The 7,841-nt window shown below is 31.2% G+C and overlaps 1 non-coding gene across 1 annotated transcript; it reads left to right on the forward strand.

Moving 5' to 3' along the window:
• Positions 1-4,210: 4,210 nt before the first annotated feature.
• On the forward strand, positions 4,211-4,283 carry TRNAA-UGC (transfer RNA alanine (anticodon UGC)). Its single transcript has one exon. It is a non-coding gene; the product is annotated as a tRNA-Ala (tRNA).
• Positions 4,284-7,841: the final 3,558 nt, after the last annotated feature.

Raw genomic sequence — 7,841 nt, forward strand, 5'->3', positions numbered from 1 at the left:
TGCCTTTTATATAACTCTAAAAATTCAAAGAATGCCACGTATCTAACAAAACCTTCCTAGATCGGTCACAATTGAATAGGGAATGTTTTGTAGATTCGACTCCACTACCACATGTGAGTCAAGATAAACAAACCTCAACCCAAAAATATTTACATTAAGCGGGTGTTTTGCACGCAATAAAAGCACAGAGTTGAGTTAGTTAAATTGGTAATTATTCTTTAGGAAATTAAATTATTTGGAGAGTTAAATTGTCTGTGTTTGGTGTTGGAACGTATCAGCAAGCAACAGAAGCAACAAGGATCAATAAGCACTCTAATTCATTAATTTTGACAGAAACTAAAACATGCTCATACTAAAACAAGAGGGTTTCAAGTCATACCTTTGTAGAACTTCTTCAACTCTTGATTCTTAGCTGCAAACTTCTCAAATCTTGTTGTAGACTACCCCAAGATCTTCCCCACTATTCTCTTGGAGCTTTAGATTGAGTTGTGGGACACAAAATAAGCTTGAACGAAAGAAATTTGGAGAAGAATTCATTGCTTCAACCCACTTGAAGAATACCCTCTTCAATATGAATTTTTCAGCAAAAAATTCTATAGATTGCATGCCTAAATTTCACTCCAATCTTCTCAATATATTGCATACTATCATGTAAAGAAGATGGCTGCATGAGATGCAACTCATGTTTGGAGTTAATGAAGCCAAAATGAAGTGGGTTTTTGTGTGAGCTACTTTGAAGGTGTAATGGAAAAAGGCATAATTTCATTTTGTATGTTTTTCTAACCTTTTCAAATTTTCAATTGATTTCTAAAATTGAAAATATTATTAATTTTACAAAATTAATTTCATAAATTAATTTTCTTAATAAAATTAATAAATAATTATTTAAACAATTTAAATAATTCTAATTAATTTAATATCAATAAATTAATTTTGCACAAATCCACCTTCATATATTTAAATCATATTTAAATATTAATTCTCAATTCCGTTTAACTCTTAAAAATTAAACGTGTAATTATATCTCATATAATTACTAATTCCTTTAATTCTAATTTGAACGTTTCAAATTAAGTTATCACGCTACTCTAAAGCTAATCCATTTACGAGCTAGTAGGGGACCTCGCAGACCTACAGATAATGGGCTCCGGGATTAATTGGCTAAACTCATTACACCGAATTAACCCCATTCATTAACTAATGGGTCACTTCACTAAAGCCAATAGTTGCACTCCCCTCACGATAGATATATTATGTCCACATGAGTTAATCATGATTAGTAAGTCGACCCTTCACAGGTTGTTCGTAATAACGGTTGGTCAAATGTCCCCCGAGATTACGTCTTGTTTCTTAAGTTCCTACTAATCCTTTAATGAACAACTAGTTTGTGATTTAATCACTAAACCAAAACTCTCTCAGCCTAGTGAGAGGGTGGGGCCCCTTGTTCAAGACTAGTACTTGAGAGAACAACCTTTCTCCTATCCCTAAATTGGATAGGCGTGAATTCCATCTTGCACCCTATGTCCCCAGCTATTTATTCGGTCTTACCTGAAATGGGAGGCTTATTAAGCCGACGCTGTTGAGTCAACCCTCACCTATGCAAATCTAAGGATAATCCCGAATAAACAGGAGTTCATAGTTAGCTTAGGATTAAAATCGAGTTACTTAGGTCGTGAAATAGTCAGTCTTATACAGTAAACAATGTTATAAAGTAAGAGTGACTTATGGTCTGATCTTATGCAAACTCATTGCATAGGACGACCCCACTCCTCAAGTCATAACATGTCCGAATTAGGATCACTTCGTTTGTAGAACTTTACAATTCTTTGTAACAACTACAGAGTAGGCCGCATCCGATAGTGTTACCAAGGCACCCAACCTTATTCATATACTATAGATCATTTTGATTATTTAGTCGAACCTGATTCACTTTTATGTCTCTACATAAAGTTCAAGTATTCATATAATAGTCATGGGTCTTAGTTTATAAGATTTAAACTTTTATGTATACAATTTATAAAATAAATAATAAGTTTATTGACTATAGAAAATGTTTATCTTTTTACAAACTGCAAGTTTTAGGACATAAAACCCAACATTAACATTTGGGGTGCATAGTTGGGTTGAGTTGGTAATTATTGTTTGTGTTTAGGGTGTTGAGTTGAGTTGAGTTAGAAAGTCTGTGTTTGGGGTGCAGGGTTGAGTTGGGATATTTGGTGTAATTTTTCAAAATGAAATTGACTATGTCTTTTTTTTCTTACTTTCTTTTTATTATTGTTGATTTTAATTTTCAACTATACACCTATTTTCCTACAAAAACTAAAATACTTCCAATTATTTTCCATTCCTAAAACATAATAGATTCTTTACAAAGTAATCATATACTAAATAGTGGGTGTTTTAGAGATTTGATAATGGAAACCCAAAAATCCAAGGAAAAAACATAATAAAGAAAATAAAAGCCCAAAAATCCATTGAACAAAAAAATCCAACAGATCTAACATACAAGGAATAATAAAATATAGGGAGAAGAGAGGTCCAAAACCCACAAAAAAAAAAAGATATGAACAAAAAAAACTAAAAAAAGATAGATTTGAATAAAAAACTCCAAAAAAACTAAAAAAGAAAAAAAAACTAAAAGGGAAGAAGAAACTTAGTCCGATCTACAACAAACAACCACATACATAGTAGACCTTCGAAAAAAATCATGAAAACAACCGTAGAAAAAATATACAGAAAATAGGAAAGAGCGATTCAACAAGAAAAGATCTATACGATCGAGCAAGAAGAGAAAAAAGGAGAAAGAGAAATGGAGGAGACAAAGAGGACGAACCAGACGGATGAAAAAGAGAAAAGATGAAAGAGATAAGAATGAGAGTAATGTGAAGCGACAAATGAGTGAGAGAGAAACGACAGAGTAGAATTAAAAGGAGAGTTATGTAAAATGTACCTTTGTAGGGGAGTTAAGTTGGGAGTAAAATAGTGGTGGGTTATCGTTTTCTTTTAATCATTAAAATAAGCATTGGTTGAGCTTATAATGGCCACCCAACCCAATGAGCTGCCAAAAGCCCCTAGATGAAAAGTACATATGAAAAGTATTCTCTTTCATCTTCTTGTTTCAATTTTAATTACAAGTTTAACCACTAACAATAATAATAAAATAAATGCTAAGGAAAAAAAGTTTAAAAAAAAAACCAACACGAGATTTAAGAAAAAAATTGGAGGAAAGACCTACATAATAGAGTTGCAAAAAAGAAAAAAAAAGTGAGATAGAGAGATACTAGTTGATAATATGATTGTTTCAATTCTGATTAGAAGTTTACTTAGGAACAATTAAAAAAAAAACAAAGCACTAAAGAAGAAAAAGAAAAGAAAAAACAAACAAATGAACTAGTACCTCAAACAAAAGAAAAAAGAGATGAAGAACCTATCTTTGGGATGCATTGCAAATAGAGAGATATAATAGAGAATTAGGAGCGTAAGGTCAATTTATAGAGATTAGCATAGAGAATTGGGTGTGTAAATGTCAATTTGTAGAAGAAATTTATAGAGATTAGTATCTATTGGACAGTCATTCATAGAGAAATTATAAATTAATTTTCGAATTTATAATTTGCACATACATATTGATTTATTTACTTAATTCCCAATTAAGGAGCTATGTATTAGAAATGGTTAAAACATGCGAGCTATTTGTACAATTTTTATTAGAGAGAGTTACTCAAGATTCTCTAATCTAAAATGAATTCGGGTAATTGACAATTAATTAATTCAGTTGAATAATATTTGAAATTGATGTATTTATATTTCTCATTCCAAATGTCAGTGTATGTTATTTTGATCTAAACACGTAACTTATACGTGATTAAATTGTCAAGTTAAAGTGATACTTATAGCATTAATTAGAATAATATCGATTACTAATTAACTTTAGAACCCCAATTAATCCTAAATTAACTACTTAACTAAATATTAATTAAAGAATTAATTTCTTTTTCTTGAATACTAGATAGTGTACTATCTCATGTACAACAATAAATATCAAATAAAAATTTTGGTGCATCTACAAATAAAAAATTAAATAGCATATAAAAAAAGCTTAAATAAAATTGAATGGTTCCTAGATGTGGTTTGACATGGTATAGAAAAATTCATGGATCTGTACAAACCATTGGATACATTAGTACATCGTGACAATTGGCCAACAAATGGGGATGTAGCTCACATGGTAGAGCGCTCGCTTTGCATGCGAGAGGTACGGGGTTCGATACCCCGCATCTCCAACCCTTTTACCAGCATTTTTTTCCTAAAGAATAATTAGACATTTTTCTATTTTTTTTTGTTTTAAATGTTATTTATAAAGAATTAATTGACTATTTTTATTTTAATAAGTAATTTTCTAAATAAAATACCACTTTTGTTTATGAGTTTTCAAGAATAGGTGTTTGATTCCTAATATTTTAAATGGGTCATTTTAATGAGGAGGTTTCTAACAATTGATTTAAAAGGTTTCTCAACTAATAAATTTATGAAACTTAAATATAAAATTGAATAAATAGAAGATGTGGCAAGAACTCTTGTATTTGCGGCAAAGTCACTGACATAGACACAACTATCGTCCAAAAATAACCCTGATGAAACTATGATGCATGAGAGTTTCACTAAAATTTGGAGAGGTTATTACATATCATCAATACTTTTTTATAGTATTAGAAAACTTATGCAAATACCTGAGATTATGGCTAAACCAACTATTCGAATTTTAGTGATCACCAATCCTCATTTTATGTATTGGATGGTGGAGAAAATAATCCAATTGTGTTTTGGACTTAAACACAAAAAAAAAATAAATTCAATTGCATATAAAACATTAGCATAAACAAGACCAATTGCCTCTATGGCCTCAAACTCCACAACTTTCAAGGAAGTAAACATGGAGTGGTGGAGACTATAAGGCAGGGATCAATGCCACTAGTGAGATCTAATTGATATTAATTTTTAAAACTTTTTTTTTTTTAATTTTTCAAAACGAGACATTAAAATTTGTGTCATTATTCTTATCTAAAAAAAGAGTAAAAGTGTTGCATCCCACAAATTCAGAAGAAAAGAAGAAAAAAAGTGGGATGCATCCCTTCCAAAAAATTTTAATTTGAAAAAATGACTGTGTCTTTTGAAGAAACGCATCTCCATAATATTTTTTTCTACAATTAGAAGATTAACTTCTAAATAAAAAAAAGTTAAAATAAAATTGAATGATTCGTAGAAGTGATTTGATATACCAAAAATTCATGAATCTTAAACAAAGTAGGTTATTAAGAGACCAAACATTGTGTAAAATAGAACAAACGGGGATGTAGCTCCCATGGTAGAGCGCTCCTTTGCATGCGAAAGGTATGGGGTTTGATACCCCGCATCTCCAACTTGGTTTTTCTACTTTTTATAGAAAGTTCTATTAAATCTAAAGACAACATTTTAAGTAGATTTTGTAATAGACTAATCTATGAAATAAATACAATTTAGAAGCTAAAAAAATCCATTAAATAAGTTTAGGCAAATGTCACAATCATAAATTGCTCGTCTTTCTCCTTTCTTCACATCATCCCAATTTTTCTCCTTTCTTGATATCATCCCATCCTTAATTGTGACATTTAAAATATAATTAACAAATAATGAAACAAAAAAAAAAAAAAAAATAGACAACAAGCTTTAAAAAATGTCATAAAAAAATAATGTTAATCCTTGAGCATACAACAATTACCACTCCATCTTCATCAGAATTGTATGTATCCGATAAAACAATTGATAAATGTTTAACCATTTATTTTCTCGTGCTAGTACCTTATATTGTCACATATTTTTAATAAAAGAAAATATTTATTATGACAGGCCCAAACTTACGTCGCTAATAAGCTTCAAATTTGATCAAAAGAAAATTTGTATAATTTGTATATACCGAACTACTTCTATTACTACTAAAGTGTAGCAACAGTGGTAAGAGTAGGGTCGAACCACAGAGAAGTGTTAAATTAATTTCTTTTAAACTAAAATTGACCTTAGAAAAATAGTAAAAACGGGGTTTTGATTTTTAGTTGAAATTTGAATAAAATGCAAGAAGATAAATTGCTAGGGATAAATGTAAGCCGTAATTGGTTCATCTAGTTCTCAGATCAAGGAAACATTCAATGTAATTTCAATCATCGTTTTCTGCCCATTGACTATGTTACTGAATTATGCGTGCATAACTACTCGATTGATGTGATTTAACTAATCTCTATAGAGGCTGAAAATCAATTTAATCGACATCAATCAAGCATCCTAATTGATAATCAAGGCTGGAAAGACCATGCCCTAACTAATCTACATGCTCTTAAATTCAATTGGGTTCTTAGCGGCCATAAAGAACTATAAACACATGCATTAAGATTTAGGATTCAACTATATCGATTAACTATCAGGAAAAGCCATGTTCAGTTAACCAAAATTCTTTAAATCTAAACTCATCATGCATACAAATATTCAAGGACAACCTGTAAACCTAAACATACACATTCAATTGTTACTATCGGAGTAAATTCAAACATAAACGAACTACTAGGAAACGTGCGAGCTTGAAATTAACTAGTGGAGAATTGCAATCATGATAGGGGCGTCAATCCAACACACAAATGAAAATCTAATTCAATTGAGATTTAAAGAAAACATAATTCCGAATTATAAACATCAAATTGGGCAGAACACTTAAGAGTTACACCGAATCCTGAATCCAAGAATTAGATAGAAATTTACCTCATCGACTCATAGAAAAACTCATGAGGTACAATCCAATCCGTGCTTACAATCCAAAATTAAACTAGAAACTTGCATTATGATAACGAAAACATAAAAGGGAAAGAAGAAAAGTCGGCCTCTCCTTGGCCTCCATTGAAATTCAGCATGAAATTAACATAAAATTGAAGGAGACTATTTATAGAAAACAGGACAACTCGCAACGCTAGAACTTGCGCTGCAACACTGAGGCGGCTGATCAAGAGTATCAGGGTGAAGAAGTCCAACACTACCCTGACGCTCACTTGCGAGCGCGAGATGCTCCTCGTCCGTTAAAGTATGTAGCATTGCAACGCTGATGGGCAGCGCTACAACACTACCAATTCTATCTAACAGCGTTGGGCGAGCGTCAAGCAGAGCCAGTCCATGAGCGTTGTGACGCTAAAGCTGGGGCATTTTGGTCTTTTTGACTCCTTTGAAGTCCGGATGCTCAAATCACCTCCAAATTGCTTCAAATTAACCCCGATTAGCTCCCAATTGCCAAATCTACCCGTAGTATTCCCGAGTACTTATAAAATAGGAAAATAAATACGTAAAATGAACATTATGCCAGTTGAGCTACGCTCTTGTTGGCATAATAGCTCTTTTTTGAGAGCTATCATATTAAAATATTAAATGCTATAAAGAGGTAAAACAAAATAAACAGACTAACATACCTGTCAAAACTTATGTTGCAATCCAATTTTGAGTGCACATCAAAGCCTCTATTGTATGATACAATGAAGTTTGAATAAACAAATTAAAAAAAATACAGTGTTGAAAAGTATTAAAAACACTATAGAAGCAGTGGATGGTGGATTACATCAACGTATTAAAAATTAAATATTATTTCAAAATCCCTAATTAGCTATAGTAAACACTATTTCAAAACTCTCGTTTGCTATAGTTTTTACAATTTTACATTAATCATCTTTTTGTTCTTTGTTACAACGTTTACTATTTCCTTCTCAAACTAAACTAGTTTACACTTCAAATACATATTATTATAATCCAAACTAAAATAATCTACATCCCAA

The sequence above is a fragment of the Benincasa hispida genome, chromosome 1 (genome assembly GCF_027475165.1).
Source record: "Benincasa hispida cultivar pf3 chromosome 1, pf3_genome.v1.1, whole genome shotgun sequence".
NCBI classification, from domain to species: Eukaryota; Viridiplantae; Streptophyta; class Magnoliopsida; order Cucurbitales; family Cucurbitaceae; genus Benincasa; species Benincasa hispida.